Raw genomic sequence first — 13,189 nt, 5'->3', positions numbered from 1 at the left:
GCAACCTTCGCGATATAAAAATCGCATCTCCCCGGCGGGGAATCGAACCCCGGTCTCCCGCGTGACAGGCGGGGATACTAACCACTATACTACCGAGGAACACGCGGTCGTTGACTGCAGTGCACGCACATTTATGGTCTCTCAGGTACGTGATACATCTCAAATCTAGCGTCCCGATGCTTCCATAGTCAGCTGCTACGAAATAAAAGTATGCCCCAGGTGAGGCTCGAACTCACAACCCCGGCATTGCTCACGGCTACTGCCTTATAAGTACCGTGCGCTAACCAATTGCGCCACTGGGGCTACAGCAGAGTGCTTACAGTTAGCGGTATTCACTTTGATGCCAACCTGTTGTGGCTACAGACCCGTCATACGACCGTCACCTGCGGCCATACTACGACTTTAGCACCTGTCTACGAATGCTTCACACGATTCTTGTTTTATATGCTACACTTACAAGCATGTCAACCGCTTGTCATCACCGAAAAAATGCAAAAAAACGGGCGCCTGGCATTCCGCTACCTGTCCAACAGCGACGGCAGATGTGTGGCAAGCTCTAAGCTGTGCAGGCGCTCCGTGGCCGAGCAGCTGGAGGAGAGATGCCTTCCTTGGTGGCAGCTCCCTGCAGAGTGCGGAAGACCAGAGTGGCCGCGCCGACGTTGTCAGTGGATGGCATGCAATTGCCGAGCCACGGAGAACACGTTGCTTTGCGATGTGCACCCGCCTCGTAGCAGAAAACGCGAACGGTGGCCCTGTGGCGCAACGGATAACGCGTCTGACTACGGATCGGAAGATTCCAGGTTCGAATCCTGGCAGGGTCGGCATTTTGTTAGTTGCGGGCGCGTAGCTAGGCAGTGCATTCGAATGTCTCCACCTTCGTGGAGTGCAATGTTAATCCTGAGCATCTCGCAGCTGCATCTCGAGACGATCGCGGTAAATATCGCTTCGTGCAAGCGTCAGCGTAGCGTCAGTCGAGCAAAGTCGAGACAAGTCAAGCTGGGAGATGCTACACAGTTAATTAAACGGTAGGCGACGCAGACAACGCTTTTACAAGTGTCCCATGTCACGCACCGAAGAGCGCGCTTCTCTCCGCACAGCAGAGTGGCGCAGTGGAAGCGTGCTGGGCCCATAACCCAGAGGTCCGTGGATCGAAACCACGCTCTGCTAAAATTATTCTTTTTCTTGGGTGCTTCGAGCTCGATCATTAATCTTGGGGTGCGCTGATTCAGCGTCGACAGCAAACCCTGTGAGTTGTGAAACGACGACGTCGTGTGCAGAATACGAGAAACACTTCCTAAGACGCAGACTTTCTTACGATTTTTTAGCAATTACATTCCTTGATCACAACGGTAATGCTTTTTCGGGCCACACGTGCAACCTTCGCGATATAAAAATCGCATCTCCCCGGCGGGGAATCGAACCCCGGTGTCCCGCGTGACAGGCGGGGATACTAACCACTATACTACCGAGGAACACGCGGTCGTTGACTGCAGTGCACGCATATTTATGGTCTCTCAGGTACGTGATACATTTCAAATCTAGCGTCCCGATGCTTCCATAGTCAGCTGCTACGAAATAAAAGTATGCCCCAGGTGAGGCTCGAACTCACAACCCCGGCATTGCTCACGGCTACTGCCTTATAAGTACCGTGCGCTAACCAATTGCGCCACTGGGGCTACAGCAGAGTGCTTACAGTTAGCGGTATTCACTTTGATGCCAACCTGTTGTGGCTACAGACCCGTCATACGACCGTCACCTGCGGCCATACTACGACTTTAGCACCTGTCTACGAATGCTTCACACGATTCTTGTTTTATATGCTACACTTACAAGCATGTCAACCGCTTGTCATCACCGAAAAAATGCAAAAAAACGGGCGCCTGGCATTCCGCTACCTGTCCAACAGCGACGGCAGATGTGTGGCAAGCTCTAAGCTGTGCAGGCGCTCCGTGGCCGAGCAGCTGGAGGAGAGATGCCTTCCTTGGTGGCAGCTCCCTGCAGAGTGCGGAAGACCAGAGTGGCCGCGCCGACGTTGTCAGTGGATGGCATGCAATTGCCGAGCCACGGAGAACACGTTGCTTTGCGATGTGCACCCGCCTCGTAGCAGAAAACGCGAACGGTGGCCCTGTGGCGCAACGGATAACGCGTCTGACTACGGATCAGAAGATTCCAGGTTCGAATCCTGGCAGGGTCGGCATTTTGTTAGTTGCGGGCGCGTAGCTAGGCAGTGCATTCGAATGTCTCCACCTTCGTGGAGTGCAATGTTAATCCTGAGCATCTCGCAGCTGCATCTCGAGACGATCGCGGTAAATATCGCTTGGTGCAAGCGTCAGCGTAGCGTCAGTCGAGCAAAGTCGAGACAAGTCAAGCTGGGAGATGCTACACAGTTAATTAAACGGTAGGCGACGCAGACAACGCTTTTCCAAGTGTCCCATGTCACGCTCCGAAGAGCGCGCCTCTTTCCGCACAGCAGAGTGGCGCAGTGGAAGCGTGCTGGGCCCATAACCCAGAGGTCCGTGGATCGAAACCACGCTCTGCTAAAATTATTCTTTTTCTTGGGTGCTTCGAGCTCGATCATTAATCTTGGGGTGCGCTGATTCAGCGTCGACAGCAAACCCTGTGAGTTGTGAAACGACGACGTCGTGTGCAGAATACGAGAAACACTTCCTAAGACGCAGACTTTCTTACGATTTTTTAGCAATTACATTCCTTGATCACAACGGTAATGCTTTTTCGGGCCACACGTGCAACCTTCGCGATATAAAAATCGCATCTCCCCGGCGGGGAATCGAACCCCGGTGTCCCGCGTGACAGGCGGGGGTACTAACCACTATACTACCGAGGAACACGCGGTCGTTGACTGCAGTGCACGCACATTTATGGTCTCTCAGGTACGTGATACATCTCAAATCTAGCGTCCCGATGCTTCCATAGTCAGCTGCTACGAAATAAAAGTATGCCCCAGGTGAGGCTCGAACTCACAACCCCGGCATTGCTCACGGCTACTGCCTTATAAGTACCGTGCGCTAACCAATTGCGCCACTGGGGCTACAGCAGAGTGCTTACAGTTAGCGGTATTCACTTTGATGCCAACCTGTTGTGGCTACAGACCCGTCATACGACCGTCACCTGCGGCCATACTACGACTTTAGCACCTGTCTACGAATGCTTCACACGATTCTTGTTTTATATGCTACACTTACAAGCATGTCAACCGCTTGTCATCACCGAAAAAATGCAAAAAAACGGGCGCCTGGCATTCCGCTACCTGTCCAACAGCGACGGCAGATGTGTGGCAAGCTCTAAGCTGTGCAGGCGCTCCGTGGCCGAGCAGCTGGAGGAGAGATGCCTTCCTTGGTGGCAGCTCCCTGCAGAGTGCGGAAGACCAGAGTGGCCGCGCCGACGTTGTCAGTGGATGGCATGCAATTGCCGAGCCACGGAGAACACGTTGCTTTGCGATGTGCACCCGCCTCGTAGCAGAAAACGCGAACGGTGGCCCTGTGGCGCAACGGATAACGCGTCTGACTACGGATCAGAAGATTCCAGGTTCGAATCCTGGCAGGGTCGGCATTTTGTTAGTTGCGGGCGCGTAGCTAGGCAGTGCATTCGAATGTCTCCACCTTCGTGGAGTGCAATGTTAATCCTGAGCATCTCGCAGCTGCATCTCGAGACGATCGCGGTAAATATCGCTTGGTGCAAGCGTCAGCGTAGCGTCAGTCGAGCAAAGTCGAGACAAGTCAAGCTGGGAGATGCTACACAGTTAATTAAACGGTAGGCGACGCAGACAACGCTTTTCCAAGTGTCCCATGTCACGCACCGAAGAGCGCGCTTCTCTCCGCACAGCAGAGTGGCGCAGTGGAAGCGTGCTGGGCCCATAACCCAGAGGTCCGTGGATCGAAACCACGCTCTGCTAAAATTATTCTTTTTCTTGGGTGCTTCGAGCTCGATCATTAATCTTGGGGTGCGCTGATTCAGCGTCGACAGCAAACCCTGTGAGTTGTGAAACGACGACGTCGTGTGCAGAATACGAGAAACACTTCCTAAGACGCAGACTTTCTTACGATTTTTTAGCAATTACATTCCTTGATCACAACGGTAATGCTTTTTCGGGCCACACGTGCAACCTTCGCGATATAAAAATCGCATCTCCCCGGCGGGGAATCGAACCCCGGTGTCCCGCGTGACAGGCGGGGGTACTAACCACTATACTACCGAGGAACACGCGGTCGTTGACTGCAGTGCACGCACATTTATGGTCTCTCAGGTACGTGATACATCTCAAATCTAGCGTCCCGATGCTTCCATAGTCAGCTGCTACGAAATAAAAGTATGCCCCAGGTGAGGCTCGAACTCACAACCCCGGCATTGCTCACGGCTACTGCCTTATAAGTACCGTGCGCTAACCAATTGCGCCACTGGGGCTACAGCAGAGTGCTTACAGTTAGCGGTATTCACTTTGATGCCAACCTGTTGTGGCTACAGACCCGTCATACGACCGTCACCTGCGGCCATACTACGACTTTAGCACCTGTCTACGAATGCTTCACACGATTCTTGTTTTATATGCTACACTTACAAGCATGTCAACCGCTTGTCATCACCGAAAAAATGCAAAAAAACGGGCGCCTGGCATTCCGCTACCTGTCCAACAGCGACGGCAGATGTGTGGCAAGCTCTAAGCTGTGCAGGCGCTCCGTGGCCGAGCAGCTGGAGGAGAGATGCCTTCCTTGGTGGCAGCTCCCTGCAGAGTGCGGAAGACCAGAGTGGCCGCGCCGACGTTGTCAGTGGATGGCATGCAATTGCCGAGCCACGGAGAACACGTTGCTTTGCGATGTGCACCCGCCTCGTAGCAGAAAACGCGAACGGTGGCCCTGTGGCGCAACGGATAACGCGTCTGACTACGGATCGGAAGATTCCAGGTTCGAATCCTGGCAGGGTCGGCATTTTGTTAGTTGCGGGCGCGTAGCTAGGCAGTGCATTCGAATGTCTCCACCTTCGTGGAGTGCAATGTTAATCCTGAGCATCTCGCAGCTGCATCTCGAGACGATCGCGGTAAATATCGCTTGGTGCAAGCGTCAGCGTAGCGTCAGTCGAGCAAAGTCGAGACAAGTCAAGCTGGGAGATGCTACACAGTTAATTAAACGGTAGGCGACGCAGACAACGCTTTTCCAAGTGTCCCATGTCACGCTCCGAAGAGCGCGCCTCTTTCCGCACAGCAGAGTGGCGCAGTGGAAGCGTGCTGGGCCCATAACCCAGAGGTCCGTGGATCGAAACCACGCTCTGCTAAAATTATTCTTTTTCTTGGGTGCTTCGAGCTCGATCATTAATCTTGGGGTGCGCTGATTCAGCGTCGACAGCAAACCCTGTGAGTTGTGAAACGACGACGTCGTGTGCAGAATACGAGAAACACTTCCTAAGACGCAGACTTTCTTACGATTTTTTAACAATTACATTCCTTGATCACAACGGTAATGCTTTTTCGGGCCACACGTGCAACCTTCGCGATATAAAAATCGCATCTCCCCGGCGGGGAATCGAACCCCGGTGTCCCGCGTGACAGGCGGGGGTACTAACCACTATACTACCGAGGAACACGCGGTCGTTGACTGCAGTGCACGCACATTTATGGTCTCTCAGGTACGTGATACATCTCAAATCTAGCGTCCCGATGCTTCCATAGTCAGCTGCTACGAAATAAAAGTATGCCCCAGGTGAGGCTCGAACTCACAACCCCGGCATTGCTCACGGCTACTGCCTTATAAGTACCGTGCGCTAACCAATTGCGCCACTGGGGCTACAGCAGAGTGCTTACAGTTAGCGGTATTCACTTTGATGCCAACCTGTTGTGGCTACAGACCCGTCATACGACCGTCACCTGCGGCCATACTACGACTTTAGCACCTGTCTACGAATGCTTCACACGATTCTTGTTTTATATGCTACACTTACAAGCATGTCAACCGCTTGTCATCACCGAAAAAATGCAAAAAAACGGGCGCCTGGCATTCCGCTACCTGTCCAACAGCGACGGCAGATGTGTGGCAAGCTCTAAGCTGTGCAGGCGCTCCGTGGCCGAGCAGCTGGAGGAGAGATGCCTTCCTTGGTGGCAGCTCCCTGCAGAGTGCGGAAGACCAGAGTGGCCGCGCCGACGTTGTCAGTGGATGGCATGCAATTGCCGAGCCACGGAGAACACGTTGCTTTGCGATGTGCACCCGCCTCGTAGCAGAAAACGCGAACGGTGGCCCTGTGGCGCAACGGATAACGCGTCTGACTACGGATCGGAAGATTCCAGGTTCGAATCCTGGCAGGGTCGGCATTTTGTTAGTTGCGGGCGCGTAGCTAGGCAGTGCATTCGAATGTCTCCACCTTCGTGGAGTGCAATGTTAATCCTGAGCATCTCGCAGCTGCATCTCGAGACGATCGCGGTAAATATCGCTTCGTGCAAGCGTCAGCGTAGCGTCAGTCGAGCAAAGTCGAGACAAGTCAAGCTGGGAGATGCTACACAGTTAATTAAACGGTAGGCGACGCAGACAACGCTTTTACAAGTGTCCCATGTCACGCACCGAAGAGCGCGCTTCTCTCCGCACAGCAGAGTGGCGCAGTGGAAGCGTGCTGGGCCCATAACCCAGAGGTCCGTGGATCGAAACCACGCTCTGCTAAAATTATTCTTTTTCTTGGGTGCTTCGAGCTCGATCATTAATCTTGGGGTGCGCTGATTCAGCGTCGACAGCAAACCCTGTGAGTTGTGAAACGACGACGTCGTGTGCAGAATACGAGAAACACTTCCTAAGACGCAGACTTTCTTACGATTTTTTAGCAATTACATTCCTTGATCACAACGGTAATGCTTTTTCGGGCCACACGTGCAACCTTCGCGATATAAAAATCGCATCTCCCCGGCGGGGAATCGAACCCCGGTGTCCCGCGTGACAGGCGGGGATACTAACCACTATACTACCGAGGAACACGCGGTCGTTGACTGCAGTGCACGCATATTTATGGTCTCTCAGGTACGTGATACATTTCAAATCTAGCGTCCCGATGCTTCCATAGTCAGCTGCTACGAAATAAAAGTATGCCCCAGGTGAGGCTCGAACTCACAACCCCGGCATTGCTCACGGCTACTGCCTTATAAGTACCGTGCGCTAACCAATTGCGCCACTGGGGCTACAGCAGAGTGCTTACAGTTAGCGGTATTCACTTTGATGCCAACCTGTTGTGGCTACAGACCCGTCATACGACCGTCACCTGCGGCCATACTACGACTTTAGCACCTGTCTACGAATGCTTCACACGATTCTTGTTTTATATGCTACACTTACAAGCATGTCAACCGCTTGTCATCACCGAAAAAATGCAAAAAAAACGGGCGCCTGGCATTCCGCTACCTGTCCAACAGCGACGGCAGATGTGTGGCAAGCTCTAAGCTGTGCAGGCGCTCCGTGGCCGAGCAGCTGGAGGAGAGATGCCTTCCTTGGTGGCAGCTCCCTGCAGAGTGCGGAAGACCAGAGTGGCCGCGCCGACGTTGTCAGTGGATGGCATGCAATTGCCGAGCCACGGAGAACACGTTGCTTTGCGATGTGCACCCGCCTCGTAGCAGAAAACGCGAACGGTGGCCCTGTGGCGCAACGGATAACGCGTCTGACTACGGATCAGAAGATTCCAGGTTCGAATCCTGGCAGGGTCGGCATTTTGTTAGTTGCGGGCGCGTAGCTAGGCAGTGCATTCGAATGTCTCCACCTTCGTGGAGTGCAATGTTAATCCTGAGCATCTCGCAGCTGCATCTCGAGACGATCGCGGTAAATATCGCTTGGTGCAAGCGTCAGCGTAGCGTCAGTCGAGCAAAGTCGAGACAAGTCAAGCTGGGAGATGCTACACAGTTAATTAAACGGTAGGCGACGCAGACAACGCTTTTCCAAGTGTCCCATGTCACGCTCCGAAGAGCGCGCCTCTTTCCGCACAGCAGAGTGGCGCAGTGGAAGCGTGCTGGGCCAATAACCCAGAGGTCCGTGGATCGAAACCACGCTCTGCTAAAATTATTCTTTTTCTTGGGTGCTTCGAGCTCGATCATTAATCTTGGGGTGCGCTGATTCAGCGTCGACAGCAAACCCTGTGAGTTGTGAAACGACGACGTCGTGTGCAGAATACGAGAAACACTTCCTAAGACGCAGACTTTCTTACGATTTTTTAGCAATTACATTCCTTGATCACAACGGTAATGCTTTTTCGGGCCACACGTGCAACCTTCGCGATATAAAAATCGCATCTCCCCGGCGGGGAATCGAACCCCGGTGTCCCGCGTGACAGGCGGGGGTACTAACCACTATACTACCGAGGTACACGCGGTCGTTGACTGCAGTGCACGCACATTTATGGTCTCTCAGGTACGTGATACATCTCAAATCTAGCGTCCCGATGCTTCCATAGTCAGCTGCTACGAAATAAAAGTATGCCCCAGGTGAGGCTCGAACTCACAACCCCGGCATTGCTCACGGCTACTGCCTTATAAGTACCGTGCGCTAACCAATTGCGCCACTGGGGCTACAGCAGAGTGCTTACAGTTAGCGGTATTCACTTTGATGCCAACCTGTTGTGGCTACAGACCCGTCATACGACCGTCACCTGCGGCCATACTACGACTTTAGCACCTGTCTACGAATGCTTCACACGATTCTTGTTTTATATGCTACACTTACAAGCATGTCAACCGCTTGTCATCACCGAAAAAATGCAAAAAAACGGGCGCCTGGCATTCCGCTACCTGTCCAACAGCGACGGCAGATGTGTGGCAAGCTCTAAGCTGTGCAGGCGCTCCGTGGCCGAGCAGCTGGAGGAGAGATGCCTTCCTTGGTGGCAGCTCCCTGCAGAGTGCGGAAGACCAGAGTGGCCGCGCCGACGTTGTCAGTGGATGGCATGCAATTGCCGAGCCACGGAGAACACGTTGCTTTGCGATGTGCACCCGCCTCGTAGCAGAAAACGCGAACGGTGGCCCTGTGGCGCAACGGATAACGCGTCTGACTACGGATCAGAAGATTCCAGGTTCGAATCCTGGCAGGGTCGGCATTTTGTTAGTTGCGGGCGCGTAGCTAGGCAGTGCATTCGAATGTCTCCACCTTCGTGGAGTGCAATGTTAATCCTGAGCATCTCGCAGCTGCATCTCGAGACGATCGCGGTAAATATCGCTTCGTGCAAGCGTCAGCGTAGCGTCAGTCGAGCAAAGTCGAGACAAGTCAAGCTGGGAGATGCTACACAGTTAATTAAACGGTAGGCGACGCAGACAACGCTTTTCCAAGTGTCCCATGTCACGCACCGAAGAGCGCGCTTCTCTCCGCACAGCAGAGTGGCGCAGTGGAAGCGTGCTGGGCCCATAACCCAGAGGTCCGTGGATCGAAACCACGCTCTGCTAAAATTATTCTTTTTCTTGGGTGCTTCGAGCTCGATCATTAATCTTGGGGTGCGCTGATTCAGCGTCGACAGCAAACCCTGTGAGTTGTGAAACGACGACGTCGTGTGCAGAATACGAGAAACACTTCCTAAGACGCAGACTTTCTTACGATTTTTTAGCAATTACATTCCTTGATCACAACGGTAATGCTTTTTCGGGCCACACGTGCAACCTTCGCGATATAAAAATCGCATCTCCCCGGCGGGGAATCGAACCCCGGTGTCCCGCGTGACAGGCGGGGGTACTAACCACTATACTACCGAGGAACACGCGGTCGTTGACTGCAGTGCACGCACATTTATGGTCTCTCAGGTACGTGATACATCTCAAATCTAGCGTCCCGATGCTTCCATAGTCAGCTGCTACGAAATAAAAGTATGCCCCAGGTGAGGCTCGAACTCACAACCCCGGCATTGCTCACGGCTACTGCCTTATAAGTACCGTGCGCTAACCAATTGCGCCACTGGGGCTACAGCAGAGTGCTTACAGTTAGCGGTATTCACTTTGATGCCAACCTGTTGTGGCTACAGACCCGTCATACGACCGTCACCTGCGGCCATACTACGACTTTAGCACCTGTCTACGAATGCTTCACACGATTCTTGTTTTATATGCTACACTTACAAGCATGTCAACCGCTTGTCATCACCGAAAAAATGCAAAAAAACGGGCGCCTGGCATTCCGCTACCTGTCCAACAGCGACGGCAGATGTGTGGCAAGCTCTAAGCTGTGCAGGCGCTCCGTGGCCGAGCAGCTGGAGGAGAGATGCCTTCCTTGGTGGCAGCTCCCTGCAGAGTGCGGAAGACCAGAGTGGCCGCGCCGACGTTGTCAGTGGATGGCATGCAATTGCCGAGCCACGGAGAACACGTTGCTTTGCGATGTGCACCCGCCTCGTAGCAGAAAACGCGAACGGTGGCCCTGTGGCGCAACGGATAACGCGTCTGACTACGGATCAGAAGATTCCAGGTTCGAATCCTGGCAGGGTCGGCATTTTGTTAGTTGCGGGCGCGTAGCTAGGCAGTGCATTCGAATGTCTCCACCTTCGTGGAGTGCAATGTTAATCCTGAGCATCTCGCAGCTGCATCTCGAGACGATCGCGGTAAATATCGCTTGGTGCAAGCGTCAGCGTAGCGTCAGTCGAGCAAAGTCGAGACAAGTCAAGCTGGGAGATGCTACACAGTTAATTAAACGGTAGGCGACGCAGACAACGCTTTTCCAAGTGTCCCATGTCACGCACCGAAGAGCGCGCTTCTCTCCGCACAGCAGAGTGGCGCAGTGGAAGCGTGCTGGGCCCATAACCCAGAGGTCCGTGGATCGAAACCACGCTCTGCTAAAATTATTCTTTTTCTTGGGTGCTTCGAGCTCGATCATTAATCTTGGGGTGCGCTGATTCAGCGTCGACAGCAAACCCTGTGAGTTGTGAAACGACGACGTCGTGTGCAGAATACGAGAAACACTTCCTAAGACGCAGACTTTCTTACGATTTTTTAGCAATTACATTCCTTGATCACAACGGTAATGCTTTTTCGGGCCACACGTGCAACCTTCGCGATATAAAAATCGCATCTCCCCGGCGGGGAATCGAACCCCGGTGTCCCGCGTGACAGGCGGGGGTACTAACCACTATACTACCGAGGAACACGCGGTCGTTGACTGCAGTGCACGCACATTTATGGTCTCTCAGGTACGTGATACATCTCAAATCTAGCGTCCCGATGCTTCCATAGTCAGCTGCTACGAAATAAAAGTATGCCCCAGGTGAGGCTCGAACTCACAACCCCGGCATTGCTCACGGCTACTGCCTTATAAGTACCGTGCGCTAACCAATTGCGCCACTGGGGCTACAGCAGAGTGCTTACAGTTAGCGGTATTCACTTTGATGCCAACCTGTTGTGGCTACAGACCCGTCATACGACCGTCACCTGCGGCCATACTACGACTTTAGCACCTGTCTACGAATGCTTCACACGATTCTTGTTTTATATGCTACACTTACAAGCATGTCAACCGCTTGTCATCACCGAAAAAATGCAAAAAAACGGGCGCCTGGCATTCCGCTACCTGTCCAACAGCGACGGCAGATGTGTGGCAAGCTCTAAGCTGTGCAGGCGCTCCGTGGCCGAGCAGCTGGAGGAGAGATGCCTTCCTTGGTGGCAGCTCCCTGCAGAGTGCGGAAGACCAGAGTGGCCGCGCCGACGTTGTCAGTGGATGGCATGCAATTGCCGAGCCACGGAGAACACGTTGCTTTGCGATGTGCACCCGCCTCGTAGCAGAAAACGCGAACGGTGGCCCTGTGGCGCAACGGATAACGCGTCTGACTACGGATCAGAAGATTCCAGGTTCGAATCCTGGCAGGGTCGGCATTTTGTTAGTTGCGGGCGCGTAGCTAGGCAGTGCATTCGAATGTCTCCACCTTCGTGGAGTGCAATGTTAATCCTGAGCATCTCGCAGCTGCATCTCGAGACGATCGCGGTAAATATCGCTTGGTGCAAGCGTCAGCGTAGCGTCAGTCGAGCAAAGTCGAGACAAGTCAAGCTGGGAGATGCTACACAGTTAATTAAACGGTAGGCGACGCAGACAACGCTTTTCCAAGTGTCCCATGTCACGCTCCGAAGAGCGCGCCTCTTTCCGCACAGCAGAGTGGCGCAGTGGAAGCGTGCTGGGCCCATAACCCAGAGGTCCGTGGATCGAAACCACGCTCTGCTAAAATTATTCTTTTTCTTGGGTGCTTCGAGCTCGATCATTAATCTTGGGGTGCGCTGATTCAGCGTCGACAGCAAACCCTGTGAGTTGTGAAACGACGACGTCGTGTGCAGAATACGAGAAACACTTCCTAAGACGCAGACTTTCTTACGATTTTTTAGCAATTACATTCCTTGATCACAACGGTAATGCTTTTTCGGGCCACACGTGCAACCTTCGCGATATAAAAATCGCATCTCCCCGGCGGGGAATCGAACCCCGGTGTCCCGCGTGACAGGCGGGGGTACTAACCACTATACTACCGAGGAACACGCGGTCGTTGACTGCAGTGCACGCATATTTATGGTCTCTCAGGTACGTGATACATCTCAAATCTAGCGTCCCGATGCTTCCATAGTCAGCTGCTACGAAATAAAAGTATGCCCCAGGTGAGGCTCGAACTCACAACCCCGGCATTGCTCACGGCTACTGCCTTATAAGTACCGTGCGCTAACCAATTGCGCCACTGGGGCTACAGCAGAGTGCTTACAGTTAGCGGTATTCACTTTGATGCCAACCTGTTGTGGCTACAGACCCGTCATACGACCGTCACCTGCGGCCATACTACGACTTTAGCACCTGTCTACGAATGCTTCACACGATTCTTGTTTTATATGCTACACTTACAAGCATGTCAACCGCTTGTCATCACCGAAAAAATGCAAAAAAACGGGCGCCTGGCATTCCGCTACCTGTCCAACAGCGACGGCAGATGTGTGGCAAGCTCTAAGCTGTGCAGGCGCTCCGTGGCCGAGCAGCTGGAGGAGAGATGCCTTCCTTGGTGGCAGCTCCCTGCAGAGTGCGGAAGACCAGAGTGGCCGCGCCGACGTTGTCAGTGGATGGCATGCAATTGCCGAGCCACGGAGAACACGTTGCTTTGCGATGTGCACCCGCCTCGTAGCAGAAAACGCGAACGGTGGCCCTGTGGCGCAACGGATAACGCGTCTGACTACGGATCAGAAGATTCCAGGTTCGAATCCTGGCAGGCTCGGCATTTTGTT

General features: G+C 53.4%; 39 non-coding genes across 39 annotated transcripts; 19 read left to right on the top strand and 20 right to left on the bottom strand.

Annotated features, from left to right (window-relative positions):
- Window positions 1–27: 27 nt before the first annotated feature.
- On the bottom strand, window positions 28–99 carry Trnad-guc. Its single transcript has one exon. It is a non-coding gene; the product is annotated as a tRNA-Asp (tRNA).
- A 112-nt stretch (window positions 100–211) lies between these two features.
- Window positions 212–303, bottom strand: Trnai-uau. The gene is given in 2 exon segments: window positions 212–247; window positions 266–303. It is a non-coding gene; the product is annotated as a tRNA-Ile (tRNA).
- A 445-nt stretch (window positions 304–748) lies between these two features.
- Window positions 749–821, top strand: Trnar-acg. The gene has a single exon. It is a non-coding gene; the product is annotated as a tRNA-Arg (tRNA).
- A 274-nt stretch (window positions 822–1,095) lies between these two features.
- Trnam-cau lies at window positions 1,096–1,167 on the top strand. The gene has a single exon. It is a non-coding gene; the product is annotated as a tRNA-Met (tRNA).
- A 233-nt stretch (window positions 1,168–1,400) lies between these two features.
- Window positions 1,401–1,472, bottom strand: Trnad-guc. The gene has a single exon. It is a non-coding gene; the product is annotated as a tRNA-Asp (tRNA).
- Window positions 1,473–1,584: 112 nt separating this feature from the next.
- Trnai-uau lies at window positions 1,585–1,676 on the bottom strand. The gene is given in 2 exon segments: window positions 1,585–1,620; window positions 1,639–1,676. It is a non-coding gene; the product is annotated as a tRNA-Ile (tRNA).
- A 445-nt stretch (window positions 1,677–2,121) lies between these two features.
- On the top strand, window positions 2,122–2,194 carry Trnar-acg. Its single transcript has one exon. It is a non-coding gene; the product is annotated as a tRNA-Arg (tRNA).
- A 274-nt stretch (window positions 2,195–2,468) lies between these two features.
- On the top strand, window positions 2,469–2,540 carry Trnam-cau. The gene has a single exon. It is a non-coding gene; the product is annotated as a tRNA-Met (tRNA).
- A 233-nt stretch (window positions 2,541–2,773) lies between these two features.
- Trnad-guc lies at window positions 2,774–2,845 on the bottom strand. Its single transcript has one exon. It is a non-coding gene; the product is annotated as a tRNA-Asp (tRNA).
- A 112-nt stretch (window positions 2,846–2,957) lies between these two features.
- Window positions 2,958–3,049, bottom strand: Trnai-uau. Its single transcript is given in 2 exon segments — window positions 2,958–2,993; window positions 3,012–3,049. It is a non-coding gene; the product is annotated as a tRNA-Ile (tRNA).
- A 445-nt stretch (window positions 3,050–3,494) lies between these two features.
- On the top strand, window positions 3,495–3,567 carry Trnar-acg. Its single transcript has one exon. It is a non-coding gene; the product is annotated as a tRNA-Arg (tRNA).
- Window positions 3,568–3,841: 274 nt separating this feature from the next.
- Window positions 3,842–3,913, top strand: Trnam-cau. Its single transcript has one exon. It is a non-coding gene; the product is annotated as a tRNA-Met (tRNA).
- Window positions 3,914–4,146: 233 nt separating this feature from the next.
- Trnad-guc lies at window positions 4,147–4,218 on the bottom strand. The gene has a single exon. It is a non-coding gene; the product is annotated as a tRNA-Asp (tRNA).
- A 112-nt stretch (window positions 4,219–4,330) lies between these two features.
- On the bottom strand, window positions 4,331–4,422 carry Trnai-uau. The gene is given in 2 exon segments: window positions 4,331–4,366; window positions 4,385–4,422. It is a non-coding gene; the product is annotated as a tRNA-Ile (tRNA).
- Window positions 4,423–4,867: 445 nt separating this feature from the next.
- Trnar-acg lies at window positions 4,868–4,940 on the top strand. The gene has a single exon. It is a non-coding gene; the product is annotated as a tRNA-Arg (tRNA).
- A 274-nt stretch (window positions 4,941–5,214) lies between these two features.
- On the top strand, window positions 5,215–5,286 carry Trnam-cau. Its single transcript has one exon. It is a non-coding gene; the product is annotated as a tRNA-Met (tRNA).
- A 233-nt stretch (window positions 5,287–5,519) lies between these two features.
- Window positions 5,520–5,591, bottom strand: Trnad-guc. Its single transcript has one exon. It is a non-coding gene; the product is annotated as a tRNA-Asp (tRNA).
- A 112-nt stretch (window positions 5,592–5,703) lies between these two features.
- On the bottom strand, window positions 5,704–5,795 carry Trnai-uau. Its single transcript is given in 2 exon segments — window positions 5,704–5,739; window positions 5,758–5,795. It is a non-coding gene; the product is annotated as a tRNA-Ile (tRNA).
- A 445-nt stretch (window positions 5,796–6,240) lies between these two features.
- Window positions 6,241–6,313, top strand: Trnar-acg. The gene has a single exon. It is a non-coding gene; the product is annotated as a tRNA-Arg (tRNA).
- Window positions 6,314–6,587: 274 nt separating this feature from the next.
- On the top strand, window positions 6,588–6,659 carry Trnam-cau. Its single transcript has one exon. It is a non-coding gene; the product is annotated as a tRNA-Met (tRNA).
- Window positions 6,660–6,892: 233 nt separating this feature from the next.
- Window positions 6,893–6,964, bottom strand: Trnad-guc. Its single transcript has one exon. It is a non-coding gene; the product is annotated as a tRNA-Asp (tRNA).
- A 112-nt stretch (window positions 6,965–7,076) lies between these two features.
- Window positions 7,077–7,168, bottom strand: Trnai-uau. The gene is given in 2 exon segments: window positions 7,077–7,112; window positions 7,131–7,168. It is a non-coding gene; the product is annotated as a tRNA-Ile (tRNA).
- Window positions 7,169–7,614: 446 nt separating this feature from the next.
- Trnar-acg lies at window positions 7,615–7,687 on the top strand. The gene has a single exon. It is a non-coding gene; the product is annotated as a tRNA-Arg (tRNA).
- A 274-nt stretch (window positions 7,688–7,961) lies between these two features.
- On the top strand, window positions 7,962–8,033 carry Trnai-aau. Its single transcript has one exon. It is a non-coding gene; the product is annotated as a tRNA-Ile (tRNA).
- Window positions 8,034–8,266: 233 nt separating this feature from the next.
- On the bottom strand, window positions 8,267–8,338 carry Trnad-guc. The gene has a single exon. It is a non-coding gene; the product is annotated as a tRNA-Asp (tRNA).
- Window positions 8,339–8,450: 112 nt separating this feature from the next.
- On the bottom strand, window positions 8,451–8,542 carry Trnai-uau. Its single transcript is given in 2 exon segments — window positions 8,451–8,486; window positions 8,505–8,542. It is a non-coding gene; the product is annotated as a tRNA-Ile (tRNA).
- Window positions 8,543–8,987: 445 nt separating this feature from the next.
- Trnar-acg lies at window positions 8,988–9,060 on the top strand. Its single transcript has one exon. It is a non-coding gene; the product is annotated as a tRNA-Arg (tRNA).
- A 274-nt stretch (window positions 9,061–9,334) lies between these two features.
- Window positions 9,335–9,406, top strand: Trnam-cau. Its single transcript has one exon. It is a non-coding gene; the product is annotated as a tRNA-Met (tRNA).
- Window positions 9,407–9,639: 233 nt separating this feature from the next.
- On the bottom strand, window positions 9,640–9,711 carry Trnad-guc. Its single transcript has one exon. It is a non-coding gene; the product is annotated as a tRNA-Asp (tRNA).
- A 112-nt stretch (window positions 9,712–9,823) lies between these two features.
- Window positions 9,824–9,915, bottom strand: Trnai-uau. Its single transcript is given in 2 exon segments — window positions 9,824–9,859; window positions 9,878–9,915. It is a non-coding gene; the product is annotated as a tRNA-Ile (tRNA).
- Window positions 9,916–10,360: 445 nt separating this feature from the next.
- Trnar-acg lies at window positions 10,361–10,433 on the top strand. The gene has a single exon. It is a non-coding gene; the product is annotated as a tRNA-Arg (tRNA).
- Window positions 10,434–10,707: 274 nt separating this feature from the next.
- Trnam-cau lies at window positions 10,708–10,779 on the top strand. Its single transcript has one exon. It is a non-coding gene; the product is annotated as a tRNA-Met (tRNA).
- A 233-nt stretch (window positions 10,780–11,012) lies between these two features.
- On the bottom strand, window positions 11,013–11,084 carry Trnad-guc. Its single transcript has one exon. It is a non-coding gene; the product is annotated as a tRNA-Asp (tRNA).
- Window positions 11,085–11,196: 112 nt separating this feature from the next.
- Trnai-uau lies at window positions 11,197–11,288 on the bottom strand. Its single transcript is given in 2 exon segments — window positions 11,197–11,232; window positions 11,251–11,288. It is a non-coding gene; the product is annotated as a tRNA-Ile (tRNA).
- Window positions 11,289–11,733: 445 nt separating this feature from the next.
- Trnar-acg lies at window positions 11,734–11,806 on the top strand. Its single transcript has one exon. It is a non-coding gene; the product is annotated as a tRNA-Arg (tRNA).
- A 274-nt stretch (window positions 11,807–12,080) lies between these two features.
- Trnam-cau lies at window positions 12,081–12,152 on the top strand. Its single transcript has one exon. It is a non-coding gene; the product is annotated as a tRNA-Met (tRNA).
- Window positions 12,153–12,385: 233 nt separating this feature from the next.
- On the bottom strand, window positions 12,386–12,457 carry Trnad-guc. Its single transcript has one exon. It is a non-coding gene; the product is annotated as a tRNA-Asp (tRNA).
- A 112-nt stretch (window positions 12,458–12,569) lies between these two features.
- Trnai-uau lies at window positions 12,570–12,661 on the bottom strand. Its single transcript is given in 2 exon segments — window positions 12,570–12,605; window positions 12,624–12,661. It is a non-coding gene; the product is annotated as a tRNA-Ile (tRNA).
- Window positions 12,662–13,106: 445 nt separating this feature from the next.
- On the top strand, window positions 13,107–13,179 carry Trnar-acg. Its single transcript has one exon. It is a non-coding gene; the product is annotated as a tRNA-Arg (tRNA).
- The last annotated feature ends 10 nt before the right edge of the window (window positions 13,180–13,189 follow it).

This window comes from Schistocerca piceifrons, unplaced genomic scaffold (assembly GCF_021461385.2).
Source record: "Schistocerca piceifrons isolate TAMUIC-IGC-003096 unplaced genomic scaffold, iqSchPice1.1 HiC_scaffold_1684, whole genome shotgun sequence".
Taxonomy (NCBI): Eukaryota; Metazoa; Arthropoda; class Insecta; order Orthoptera; family Acrididae; genus Schistocerca; species Schistocerca piceifrons.
This window is presented reverse-complemented; position numbering and strand designations above follow the sequence as displayed.